The following is a 14,179-nucleotide window of genomic DNA, read 5'->3' as shown; positions in this document are numbered from 1 at the left end:
TGTCACTTTCTAACCGGGCCAGAACGGTTCAGATGGGAGCTTTGCAGGATGGATTCACCAGTGAAAAACAAGGAAACGGGCACATCCATCTGCTTTGCAAGGTTAGGGTTGCTTTTGATCTGGCATGTTTCTGTGTGTGTGAGCAGTAGTGTGTTTGACAATTTATAGAGAGTCAACTAGGCGTGCATGGTCTTTTCTATAAACATTAACACTACATTCACACAGTTTTATGCGTTCACACCTGGACCAGCTCTGCACAGTCTTGTACTGTCAGACACTAAACAGCTCCACAGGAGCTGCTGCTCCTCAGCCACCTGGATCTCACAGACTTTGTTTTATTTTTTACATATCTGATCCTTCTCCACCACTCAGTCTGAAACTCACAGAAAATTTGGCTGGAAATTGTGTTCCTCGTTGTGCAACCCCTACCTTATGTTTATCTTGTTGGCCTACTCAGCAGATATCTTTGAACTTTTTGCTTTCAATCATTAACCAATCTTAATCAATACATTTGTCCAGGAAATGATTTTCCTAGGGGAACTAGTGCAGCAGTTATTAATGGCAGAGTTACTTATTTACCTTTGCTATCAACAATTTTCGAAAGGTTCAAGGAATAAACGGTCGATGCTCTGGCCGCAATGACTCCTCTGTAACATCTAAAACTTGTCCTTGTAAATGTGTTTGTCTACTCCAGCTGCATCCAGCTGTGCTCCCAAGTATGTGTTAGTTACTGTGTCATTTTCTGTGTCTCTGCTCTGCCACATGCATGTCCTGAGCCCAGTTTAATTAACAGAGACCATTTGAGCAGATCCCACCAGGGTCAAGGTGATTGAGGCGGCTGAGCAGGTGGAGAATCAATGAGATTGGCTCACACAGAGCATATCGACCACTGTTCAAACACAGCCTCTATTGATTGGTATGTTTACAGCGGAAGTGTGTTTAACAACGGAGTTCATGTTGAGCACACATTAGTTAGAGCTACTAACAGAGAAACTGGACTATGATGCATTTGTAGACTGTTTCAGATATAAACACATATATTTTCTACAATGTCCAGTCTTAAAATATGATAGTAACAAATGTTTTTCTTCAATTTAAAGTATAATGTGCACTATTTACATTTATTTTGGGGCTTTTATGCCTTTATTTGCATGGGGCAATGAAAAAAGTTGGAAACTGGAGTAAGGGAGATGATGGGTAATGAACCACAGCCCAAATCTGAACCCAGGCTGCCAGCCTTGAGGACAACAGTCTCTCATTGCTGAGTAATGGCTTTCTAAATTAAAGAGAAAAAGAGTTTGGTCTGTTGTTTTCAGCTTTGTGTTCACACTGAGGGAAGAAAGATAGCGCCAATGTGGATGGGCACACTGAAGGTTATGTCAGACTTCATAGCTGATGTGCACAGATGTCAGGGTACCCTAAAACTAGAAGAAACTGAGACAACTTTAATGGAAAAGAATTGAGTTATTGTGAAAAGAAACAAAAAACAAAACATTGTCAAAGTGGCCAAAAAAGTGACAAAAATGAAGCTCAGCATTAGTTCACGCAGGACACGGGAATCATATGCCAAGCTGTGCAGACAGCCAGCTGATCCCACAGCCAATCATAGCTCTTTCTCTCAACATGGCAGTCCATTTAAATATGATGCCCTTCTCACTCATCCTTATTCTATTGTATTCAATACCAGTCGACAGAAATGTATCCATCCATATGAAGGTTTCTGGCTACGTGCTCCCTAGAAACTCAAAGCATGCTGCTTCAATAACTCAGGGAGCATCTTCAGAGCAGTGCCTTCTCTGCCAAGTAAAACTGTATATCTGCTTTGCAATAAAATAGTAAAATGTATGAGGACAGCGTTCCTGGTGGAAATGGGCAAAAAGTGGCAACAAAAGGCAAAAACAGTAAAAATGGGAAAAGTGGCAGGAGAAGCAGCAAAAATGGGCAACAAGTGGCTAAAAATTTGTCAAAAATGGCAAAAAGGGACTAAAAGAAGCAAAACTGTGTTAAAGTAGCAAAAAACCTCAGACATGAACGTGAAAGAATTGGCAACAAAAGGCAGAAAATGTTTAAAATGGTGAAAAGTGGCAGGAGAAGCAGCAAAAATGGGCAATAAGTGGCTAAAAATGGGACAAAGTGGAAAAAATTTGGGAAAAACTGCCAAAAATTAGGACAAATATCAATGAATATGACAGAACATTTATCCAGTCTCCCTCAGTTTATTTATTTATTTATTTATCAACCAATTCAATGAAAGGTTTTGCCCTTTCCAAACACAATTTAAGTGCCCAGATGGAGTTGAATTATATCCCATGCCATGGATATGTGGAGCAGCCTATCTGGTATGTCAAGATACAATGAAAGTTGCATACTGTACCTTTAAGTTGTGTGCAATCACTTTTTATCGAGGGAGGTGATTGGTTTACATTGATGGAGATAAATGTTAGTTTACTAGGTGTGTATTTCTTTCTTTCTTTCTTTGCTCTAGCCTTGCTACTGTAAATGAAATATTGATACGACCTCAATATCGACCAATACCCTCCTTGCTCCGACCCTCTCTAGAAATCTGCAGACCTTCCAGGGAAGAGAAGGCCAATGATGCAAAAACAGTGCCACTTTTCATCATTTTACTTTGCTCCTCAGATCAAATATGAGCTGCAGCAAAAACACCTGAACTCTCATTTATTCATCGTGCAAGCCCTGGGCAATGGAAGAGAGAGATGGAAAAGAAGGTAGGAAGTGAAAGACAGGCTTGCTGGAGATTGAGAGCCAGTTCATGAAGTAGCCTTGTCTCTGCTAGCTTCCCCACACACATAAACCCCCTGTGAAAACACAAGCTAATTATTAAGAAAACAAAGGGGGAGACTGCAGCGACATGCCAACACACACAGATCCCTGGCAGAGTAATTGTGCGTGTGCTATTTGGGCTGAAAACAGCACGATTTGGTTGCTCTTCCTCAGCACAGCCGAGCAGAATGAGCAACATCTGTTCCCTGGGATGGGGTTTGAAAACAAGCACAAGGAATGATTCTTCCTTTCCTTTTTTCCACTAGAATTTGATGATCTCTGACAAAAAATAATAGTTATTTGATTTTCTTTTTATCCAGTCTTTTTAGATAGCTCAAAACACTCAAAGTATTTTGTGTTCTTTTACTAATATGGTAAAGTGACCAACTGTGCTAAGAACAAGTCGTACTCCTATAAAGGGATGCTCTCACCAACATGAACAGCCAAAGCTCATAAAAACTTGGCTTTGTCACATGTCTAACTCTCCCACTGAGGCTTAAAACTTGGACTGGGTTTGCAAGGGGTGAAAAAAAAATAACTCCAGTGATTTTGAATCAGTCCAGTTTCTGTATCGCCTTCTTACATTCTTGATTAAGTTGTACAATCTCCTTTTTTGTGTGTCCCCTGTGCTTTTTGCAATCTTCATGCTGTATCAGACTGATCTGTCCTACACAGCTGAGCATATTACTTCCAATCTCACTCTGCATTTGAAGCAGTGAAGAAAGTGTCGCTGGGAATTCAATGATACTCAGCAGCACTGTGGATGCCTTGGTGGAGAGCCATGTTTTGAATTGGCTCTGAAGCTGCAGCATTAACCTTAGCAAGACGCCAAGAGCATGGTTCCATCTGAAGTCTGACAGAGTCAAAACAAATGTAGTCAGCTCATGAGAAATGATAGTAATAGCTGCTCAAAGAGTCATTGTTTTAGCATGTGACCTGGCTTTTTTTTTTTTTAGTTAGCATGCAGTTAGCAGAGAAAACAAGCTTCAGTGGAGAATATCTGAGGTATGAGCCTTCTTGTTTGACTCAACATTTAGTTTTTTGTTATTGTGTCCTTCTCAGTGAATACATTTGTGGTATAGCAGACAAAAAATAGCCTAAACAAACTTTTTGTGGACTTTGACAGTGATTGATGATGACAGAAGATCACATTACTGCCTTGCACAGTCATCAGCGGATGCTGTGGGAAAGTTTTGGCTAACAAATGTACTAGTGTGTCTCCTAAACACACCAGTTAATCTCACAGTGTGTCGTAATGGAAATATCAGGCTGCTGGGTACGTGTTTGTGTATTGTGACACCTCTGTGTGTTCAAAAGAGACACGTTGCTGCTGATCAACAACTATGTAAAGTAAAATATGTTATCACAGACCTGCAATCAGACACACAACATTCCTCACAAACATGTTTGTTTAAGTTGTGAATGAGCAGACACACTGTGGACTCACTGTCTTGTGCAAAAAGATTCCCAAATGCTCTTACACAAAAATCTGGGCATATGCTCACTGATAAAAATGTATATTTTGGGCTAAAATGACCAGAGAAGCATAGACACACATTTATTAATGCGCACATGCACACACAAACAGGATCAGATACTGGCCTCTGATTATAAGCGCCATGGCAACAATTAGATATAATAGGCAAAGATAAAAACAGTAATTTTTATACTTACGGGAATGATTAAATGCCAGCAAAATATGCTGTGAATTATGTTCTAAGTAGCATGTGGTGCTTTGTTTGTGTGCTTTATCTGAACATGTGTTTTCTTTATCGTCTCAACTGTCAGTCATAGATCCAAAGTGTGACAATTACTCACAGCTTTCTCCTTGGATAGTTTTAGGTCAGCTTTTAAGTAAAACGTAATCAAGCACAATTATGATGCAGACATAGACATCTGAATACACAAAACTTTTAGTAATAACAAAAAAATTACCATGAAGTCTAAAGAAATAAGCCACATAGCAATTATTTCCCTTTTTTTCCAGATGAGCCTTATGTGATTTCTGAATTTATGTTGTTCCCTCTTTTCTAAATGGAACAGGGCCTGTGTTGTTGGTCTGCAGCTGTTAAAACCTGCAAAAAAGACACAAACAATTTGCACAGCATTGTTACATATAGTAACAAACTGCATTTATAGTAGTGGTAGATGTAGGACAAAAACACATGTAACAAGGCTTTCAAACATGCAAAACATCCCTGAAAGGGGAGCTGCTTGTTTGAATGCAGAGTCTAGACTTAATCAGAAGTTCTCCAGTTAGCTTCTTAGTAAAGTCTTCTTGTAAAATCAGGTGTGTAACCAACTCAAAATAACACCTTTAGAAGCTGAAATGCATTTTAAAGTCCCTGTTAAGTGATCAAAATTCTGTGATTTTGGTTTGTTATATGGCAGGCGGCTGTGTTATGAACCATCTGGCCAAATTTCAGTCATGAAAAACATCTCTAAGTTTATGAAATTTAGCTTAAAAATCCTGAAGATTAAGGCAGTGATATCTGCTCTAGGATTGACATGTTTGTTGAATGTGCCAAAGCCACACCCGCTCAGGAGAAAAACAATACTCTCAGAGAGACAATCACATTTATGCCATGGCAGGCAGACAGTTTAGAGCTAAAAAGTCTAATATCTTATTTCTGAGTTATATGAAGTTATGTCTTTCTCCTGTTTATGTGACGTCTCTATTGTTGTTGCAGAACACTCTCCATTTCCTGATGTTACTCTTCAAATTAAAGTCTTCAATGATGATTAGTATTGGAGACTTTTGTTATGACTTTGCAGGAATAGAACATGTCTATCAACAGATACTTTACTTAACTTTTGCATCATGATGTTAACAGACAAGATAGACTGAACTGTTACTGCTTTGAGAGAGACAAAGCCACAGCCCTTTTTCTTTTATTATCCAGGACTAAAGACAAGTGAAATATGGATTAAAACACACCTTCAGCAGGTAAAATGTTTGTACCTGCTGTGCATGACCAAGTGAAAAATAGACAAGTGCTCCAGCAATTAGCCTTCCCCCTGACCTAACAGTGAACTATGGCTAGAGAGCAGCTGTCTAAGTCTGTGCCAGAGCATTGAGACTTACGTTCTGCCACAAATCACTCTGTTATGGTACTTTCAATGACATGAAGGCCACCATGGTCGATAGATTTGTTAAATTTACATCACAATGAATATAAAAACAGCATTTAGTTGGCTGTTAACTGTCAACAAAGGCAGTGACATCAGCACAAGCTAGGCAGACTTTGCAGCAGAACTACGCAGTGCAGTGTTACAAAAAATAAATAAATAAATAAATAAACTGTCAGAAAGCTTCTTTAAGGTTTTCATAAGTAAGTTTTGTCCGCAGATGTGTTAAGAAAGACCACTGGGACGAGGTTTTCGGAGGATCTTCTGAATATGTGTTTCATTTTCCGGTGAGTGTTTGCAACACTTCTGCCATGTGAACTAGCTAAAATAGCTCAGTCAATAACTCATGTTAGCTAGCTTGTTTTTTATTTTATGTGTGTTTTAAAACTTAAGTTTAAAACACAGACAGAGACAGTTAAAATAAGATGGAGTTTATGTAACTGTTTGTTATAAAGGTGCCAGAGTTTAACATGTGAAGCTGTGAAAATATTTGATGGACAGTCATTTCTGTACTTATATTAATTTATTTTCTTCATCCATTTTTATCTCCAGATAAGCACAAAAATATCAAACCCTTTTTGTTAAATAAATGCCATCAGTTTAATCTGTTACAGTTAATCCGGTGTCTTGATATTTTTATTTCTCTTCTTTAAAAAGAACCTCAGTAAGCCCTTCTCATATTATATCCCATAGTGTGTTAAGATGTGCTTACTGTTTTGTCCCCGTTTTAATATTTTTTTCTGTTCATCAGTATGTTCATCTTTGCTCTTTTGTTGAGTGTGTGAATATGGTGAACTATGCCTAATACTGATACAAGGGCCAACCCAGCCTTGTATCAGTATTAGGCATGGTTCACCGTCTTGCTTCCAGAGACCCCCCTCTCAGTTCAATAGCCTCCCTGAAATTTTCTAGGATGTTTAAGGAGGGCATGTGCAGAAAGAGATGAAGTCTTGAAAGTTTTGCTTTCTCACACGTTTCCATAATTGTGAAGCAATCACAACAAGTAAACAGAATAGAAATTGGAAAAGAGGGATCTGAATCAACAAGATCTAAACCTTATACAACCTGACCAGATGGTCCATATTTTTATCTTCATGGTAGCTGGCTACACAACTTGGAAGTCAAGTGTGTTAGCCCTGACACACGCTAGAGACCAGCAGCAGGAGAGTACAGGGTCATAATTTACGTACTAGGGTGTGAGACCACCCAAACACTGAGGCCCCTCCACAGCTGCTGACTGTGATCATATGAAGGATCTCAAACACACCTGTGGCTGTAAGAGTGTATATTTTTAAACACACACACATTCAACAGTGCTTACACACCGCAGTAACAGTAGAGCAATGAGTAACCTTTAGTTTTAAACCATCAATTTTTACCTGTTTTTTAAATATGTGACTTTTTAAACTTTAGAAATTTAAATGCGTTTTAATATTCACAGTTTCATTATAAAATTGTTATGTATTTTACCTGTTGACCTTTTTCAAACACTAGGTCGCTGATATGGATGGACTGATAGACCTTTTGTCCAAAGTACAGTCAAACACTATTCACTTGACTACAGAGTCTCCAACATACCTTTTTGCAAGTACTAGTCCAGATTTAATATGAGTTTTCTTCAACAGTGTCTTTCTCCTTGACACTTTTTCATAAAGCTTGAAACTTGTAACTCCTTCAGAGTAGTCATAGGTGTCTAGGTGGTTTCTCTCATCGGTTGCCTTCTTGCACTGTCACTCAGTTTGTGAGGACAGTCTGAGCTAGGCAGATTTTCACATGTGCCATATTCCTTTTTCTTCTTGATGGTTGACTTAACTGAACTCTGGGGGATGTTCAGTGCCTTGAATTTTTTTTGTATCCATCCCCTGACTTAAACTTTTCAATAACATTTTCTCCGAGTTGCTTGGAGTGTTCTTTTGTCTTCATGGTGTAATGGTAGCCAGGGATAGTGATGAACCAGACACAGGTGTCTTTTACTGCAGTCACTTGGGAAACATTCACTGCACTCAGGTGAATCCCCATTTCACTAATTGTGAGACTACCTGCACCAGTTGGCTGGACCTCTTTTGAGCTACAAATTTTTGTTTAATTGGCACTACTTTATAGAGATCTGTTTTCACTTTGGCATTAAAAGAGGGTTTTTGGTCATTTTTGTTTTTTCCAATAGCCCAGTTATATTGATGATGATTGATTTACAAATCCAATAAAAGCGTAAAACATCCAAGGGGGTGAAAACTTTTTAAAGGCACTTTATGTGTGACTCCTCAGCTGAAGCCTTTAGAGTGAACAGTATCTCAGAATTCCAGCTCATTCATTGTGTCAGGTGTCTGGCACTGGCCCCTCTACCTGTATATTCAAACAGCATGTTATCTTTTGAAATACTTGTAAAAGTAGTAGCTAGTTCAGTTAAAGAGCCTGCTTATGATAGAAGAGAGCAGAAAAATGTGCTTGAATAGCTTTTTAATCTGTAAGCCTTTTACAACACACATGCATAGATGTATTTATGCTCACATTTCACCCTGGCACACACATTACACGAGAACAACCAGGGCTAGGTTTGTGATCTCTGGACCAGCACTGGAAAAGATAGCCCTGCTCACTTATGAAAAAAAACCCCTGCTCATCTCTGTGTAGTGGAATCCAATCGCTCTTTCTGTGACAGAATCCCTAGACAGTTCACCTGTCTCTATTCATGCAGGTCGCTTCCTGCAGACGAAGGATCATATCTGCTGGGAGAGGGATGAGGATTAACTTTTTCTAAAAGGAAAAGACAGGGACTGGCAGCTTAGATGACTCTTTTCTTGAAAACCAACTCGGTTTTGGCTCCAGGCACCCTTCTCATCCTCTTATCCTCCTCTTCTTCTTCTCTATCACTCCCATCTTCTGCCTCTCAGGGCTGCACTGAGGGAGAGCGGTAAAACAAAGACGCCATGTAATTGGAGTGATATTGTGTCCCTGCAGGTGTGCGTTTGCAGAAAATCTGGGGTATGTGTTAGCATTTTAACTTTCCTGTGCATGTATGTTTGCAACTGAAAAGATGTTTCAAGCGTAAGTACAATTTAGTAACTGTCTTTGCTTGCCCATTGCCCTTCTTTGCCTAATTACTCTTATTTTTAGTAGGGGCATATATGTCTGCGTAATATTTGTGTTTTTAACTGTATGAGCCTGTATGTGAGCTATAATGTCTCTTTGTAATGTCATCTCTAAAGGTCACTCATGAGGTGGAGGTGCAGGGGGAGGGCAGGCCGTTTGTTCCCTCTGGGCCAGACTTCACTCTGTAAAGCATGTCTACTCCTCCTTTACAAATCCACCCAGAGTGTATCGCCTCTACCCCCGAGGTGGCTCACAAGAGGAACCATGTCAGTGCTCTGTAGTGTTGTTAAGTCTGGGTTACAAGGTGATGGATCAGAGTAATATGTTTGTGCACTGTGGGGTTTGACACTTAATAGGTTTCACTGTCTCACTATCATTTTACAATTTCTGCAACCTCTGTGTGATTATTCTTCATTGCCAGCCATAGCTGCTTCTCTGTTACTTTGACTATTCTTTTACCACTTGAGCTGTTGGAAAAAACAAACATGCATGTCGGTAGAGAATCTTTTTTTTCCTTTCATGCTGTCCCTTTCTCTTCTGCATGTTCCTTTTTTAACTATGAGACTGCTTTTTTCTGCTTAAGAGTTTGTATTCATCTTTGTCACACATGCACACAAACTCCCACAGTTTATCCAGACATTTTTTAACTGGCCCCCTCATAAAAATTCCTGAATAAGTCAGGATTAGCTGATGTAAGAACACAGCAGGAAATATTTGGGAAAAGTCACGGTGAGGGAATGGGCATCGTCCATCTGTGACCATTACAACTGATCTGAGCTCCGTCACTTTTGTTAGTCTTTCATATGTCATGCCATAAACTCGCACTTTGAGCAACTCAGGCCTGATTTTTTTTTTTTATTTCTTTTACAAATCTTCAGGAGGATGTGTAAATAAAGCTTGTTCCTTCCTTATCTCATTACCTCCCCTTTGACTGTAAGACTGTTTTTGTCTGCTCAGATTTTTGGATCTCTAACTAGCTTAATGAGGACATTTTTGAGACACATCAAAATACATCTCAGTGATGTTACATGTCGACACACATGTCTGTCACTCAGCAGCAAAGGTCGAGTTCAACAGCATCTCAACAGCATCCATTTTGCCCTGACCTATTCACCCTGTGCGATGCACTTGGAGACAACTGGTGGGTTTTTTGGCCACTGGAACATCCACAATATGACCAGGGACTCATGGCAACCCTACTATATCTGCACAGACGGTACCTTAGAGCAGGGGTTTACAAAATTTTTGGGGATAGGGACCCCTTACAGGGCAGAAAATTTTCCAAGGACCCCCTCATAACCCTGAGGTTGTGGTCAGGTTCCCCATTCGTGTTTTCTGGCAGAGGTATTCCTCACCCTTTCAATATAAAAAGTCTTTTGTTTTGTTCTTAAACTCTGCATGCTTTGTTTTCAGAAAACACTTACCTTGGTGGGCTTCATGGCTTCACATAAAGACACACAACACATTTTGGTCTTCCGTCGCTGTTCTCAATAAAACCTAACTCGAGATAGCTGTCATCATATTTTCTCAGTTTAGCTGGTTTGGGCCTAGCATCATTTGATGAAGTGGACGTACTTAAATATTCATGCATTGCTGCTAGCAAAGGGACTGACGTGTGACGAGTGATAGATTTAAGTGATATGTCACAATCATATCTGAGTTTTAATTGGCCCAAAGCAGACTTATGTGGGAGTCACTGGTTTATGCAGTTGTTTTATAGCACTGTGGTCCCTGTATGTATTTTTTTTTACTTTTTAATGACATGGCATTACTTTAATAATTTACTTCGAATTATTTTGCAGACCCCCAAGCTGTGGCTCGTGGACCCTCAGGGGTCCCCGGACCCCAGTTTGAGAACCACTGCCTTAGAGCATGCTCACTCGCCATATCCACCCATATCTCATACCCCTGGTAATATGCCAGGACATCCAGAGCATAACCAGGGTTATGTCAATCCTCCTTTACACCCCATGGTGACCACAGGAAGCTTACTCGCCACTTCTACGCCTCATTGTAGCCTCAGTTTTTGACCCAAACATGCCTTAAAGTTATGCACAGTAATGTACTAATTAATTAATAATTAATTAATGAATTTCCCTTCGGGGATGAATAAAGTTATTATTGTATTGTATTGTATTGAACTACTACACTTTCTTTGGCCTAGGTAAGTAAGAGTGGGAAATGATATATTTTTGAGGTGATTGGTTGGTGTATATTCCTCTAAAATATCTTTAAAAAATATGACAGTTTAACCCTTTTAGGTTCAAACTAATTATTCAAAATTTTCTGTTAGGCAATAGCCAGTGTATATAGTTTCTCAGAAGAAGAAAAACACTTTAAGCTCTTTAAAAATAATACATATAATGCCTTCTGATGATTCCTCTCCCATGCTAAACATGTATTGTTTTAGTGTAGGGCTTGCTCACTTCTGGCAGACCAATTCAGGGTCCTTCATCTTATTGAATTTCATCCAGAAGCGATATCATAACCACAGACGACTGACTGCTACCTAGAGGGCTCAGCTGAACTCATTCAGCTGTGATTCAGAGACTCTCCTTCAGTCTCTATTACCACATTTCTTTGGCGCTTCCTCTCTCTGGATTTATTTTATTGCAACAGTGAAAAAAAGATTCCCCAGACAAATTCCTTTATGTTTTTCTTAATGTCTAAAATAATATTATTTCACTTCCTCTGTATGAAGAGTGACGCTTGTCTCCTACATTTGCACTCTACTTTAACAGGAGAGAGTCAAGCTCACAGGTGCTGCACAGTGGTTTGGCATCATTTCCACTTTGTTTAATTTAAACATTTTTATACTTGACTTCTTTACCAGTAACGTAATTTTGATTTAATCATCTGACGGTGCTCATTTCATCATATCTTCACTATTCTAGACGTAATGCTCTTTACTGATTTGTTGTGGTGTGTGAAAGGGTGAAGGCTAAGGTTTGATTATTTCGTTCATCTCTGACTGTGCTGTTTTTCAGTCTGGCTGATGGAAAAAGGTCCACTCAAACAACAAAAACTCCTCCGTATGACTGCAAAAAACATGACATTAGTACAAAATATGTCCTTTAACATCTTTTTATCTGCGTGGATTTAAAGACGTTAAAGGACATTTGCTGCTTCTTTTTCTTCCTGATAGAGCGCATCAACATACGATCAAGACCCTTTCATGGCTGTTCAAGGCAAACAATATTTCATTTGTTCATTTAAAGAATTAAATAAGGTTTTTTCACCTCTGTCAGTTATAAGCAAAGCTAGTTCATGTATGACATTTCTTTAAGATCAGTGATAAAGCATGCGAGTTGTGCTTATATTTGTTTTGCTGTTATGACCAGTTGCATGTGAGGATATGAAGGCCTATGTGGTTAAAACTGCTTACATGAATGTTCAAGAGAACAGTTTGAGAGCATTTTCCCACAACCCAAAAGTGATAAATTTCAATATGGTAACAAAGTTAAAAGCTTAGCTTATCTCCTCCCTTCTCTTTCACTCATCATATGCAAAGGGGAGTTTATTTTCTCTTCACCATGTCCTGATTAGAGCTGATTTACTGAGAGAGAAACTTAATATTTTGACTCCTATAACCCTCTAAATTTATCCTTGAATTTAAACCTTTCAAGTATTTCATGTGTAAGAACAGTGTTTTTGTCAAAATATGTTTGCTTTCGTCCTGAAAAAGCATGTTGTCACCCAGGATATTCTGACTGAAACATACAACAGTCATTAGGGGAAGTCTTGCCTTTTTACCTTTTTTACAGTTAAAATGGAAAATGACAAAGTTCTACTGAGCTCAATGATGCATTTGAAATTTAAAGTCTTGGAAGCATCTGAATTTGCATTCCTGTTCATATGGTGGTATATCTGCATGCTCAGGAACAAGGCAGCCCATAGGGGGCAGGTAAAAAGTAGTGCTTTCTGGAGCCAGACAAATTTGGGGCCATGGAGGCCAGAGAAATCAAAGTTAAGGTGATCACCATATTTTATTTTTGGCCTGAATAATAATCACTCAATGTAACAAAATATGAATTTTAATTATTTATGCTGTAGTATTGCTGTAGTATATAAACTTTAAAAAATGTATACACCTTTTCCTAAAATGGACTCCCCTTTTTAGTGTGTAATTTTACCACTGTGGATGCTCACACTGAGCTACGCCATGAGGAAAGATGTCAGATGTCATAGCTAAGCCAAGAGGTTTACAAATGTCAGGAAACCGAGACAAATGAATTCGATAATTGAGAAAAAGCCAAAAAGGGGCAATATGCGTTAAAAGTTGTATAATGGCCAAAAAGTGGGAAAAATTGGTTAAATGTATAAGGAATTGGCAAGAATTGGTTTAAAGAAGCAAAAATTGGTTAAAAATGTCACAAATGGATAAAAAATGGAAAAAAATGGTTTAGTGTTAAAAGGAGGTTTAAAACTATTAAAAGTGATTTAAACAGGCAAGAAGTAGCAAGTGTGTTAAAAGTGGCAAAACAGGTAAAATGAGTAACAAGTGAAAGAAAGAAGTGGCAAAATGTCAAAATGGGTAAAAAGGAGCAAAAAGATTGCAAAAAAGCGCAAATAATGGCAAAATTTGGTTAAAAGTGGACACAATGGGCGTGTGGATGGTCGAGTGGTTTAAAGCGCTACCCATGTACATGGGCGGCCTGGGTTCGAATCCGGCCTGTGGCCCTTTACAGCATGTCTCTCCCCACTATCTTCCCTGTTTCCGAATCTATCCACTGTCCCTCCTCTGTCAAATAAAGGCACGAAAGAGCCCAAAAATAAATCATAAAAAAAAAAAAAAAGTGGAAACAATGTGGTACAAAGGGGTTAAAGTGGCTAAACAAATTGGCAGAAATGGATCAAAAGGGCCAAAATTGGTTAAAAGGAGCAAAATGTTGAAAAAAAAGTCAGAAAGTGGCATAAATGGATAAAGAGCAAGTAAAGTAGTAAAAGTACTATGTAGTTAAAGGTGTAAAACTATTAAAAGTGAAATAAACAGGCAAGAAGTGTCAAAGGTTGGTTAAAAGTGGCAAAAATGGGCAAAAGCTGCATAAATGGGTTAAAAGAGGCAACAAAAAGTGGCATTTATGGGTGGAAAAGTGGTGAATTGGTTTAAAAAATAAGCATGAAAAAACTATTTTCACATTGGACCCCAACAATAGTTTGACACTCTTTTCAGCTC

The sequence above is a fragment of the Cheilinus undulatus genome, linkage group 6 (genome assembly GCF_018320785.1).
Source record: "Cheilinus undulatus linkage group 6, ASM1832078v1, whole genome shotgun sequence".
Classification (NCBI taxonomy): Eukaryota; Metazoa; Chordata; class Actinopteri; order Labriformes; family Labridae; genus Cheilinus; species Cheilinus undulatus.
The sequence above is the reverse complement of the archived record's forward strand: the minus strand, read 5'-3'. Positions refer to the sequence as shown.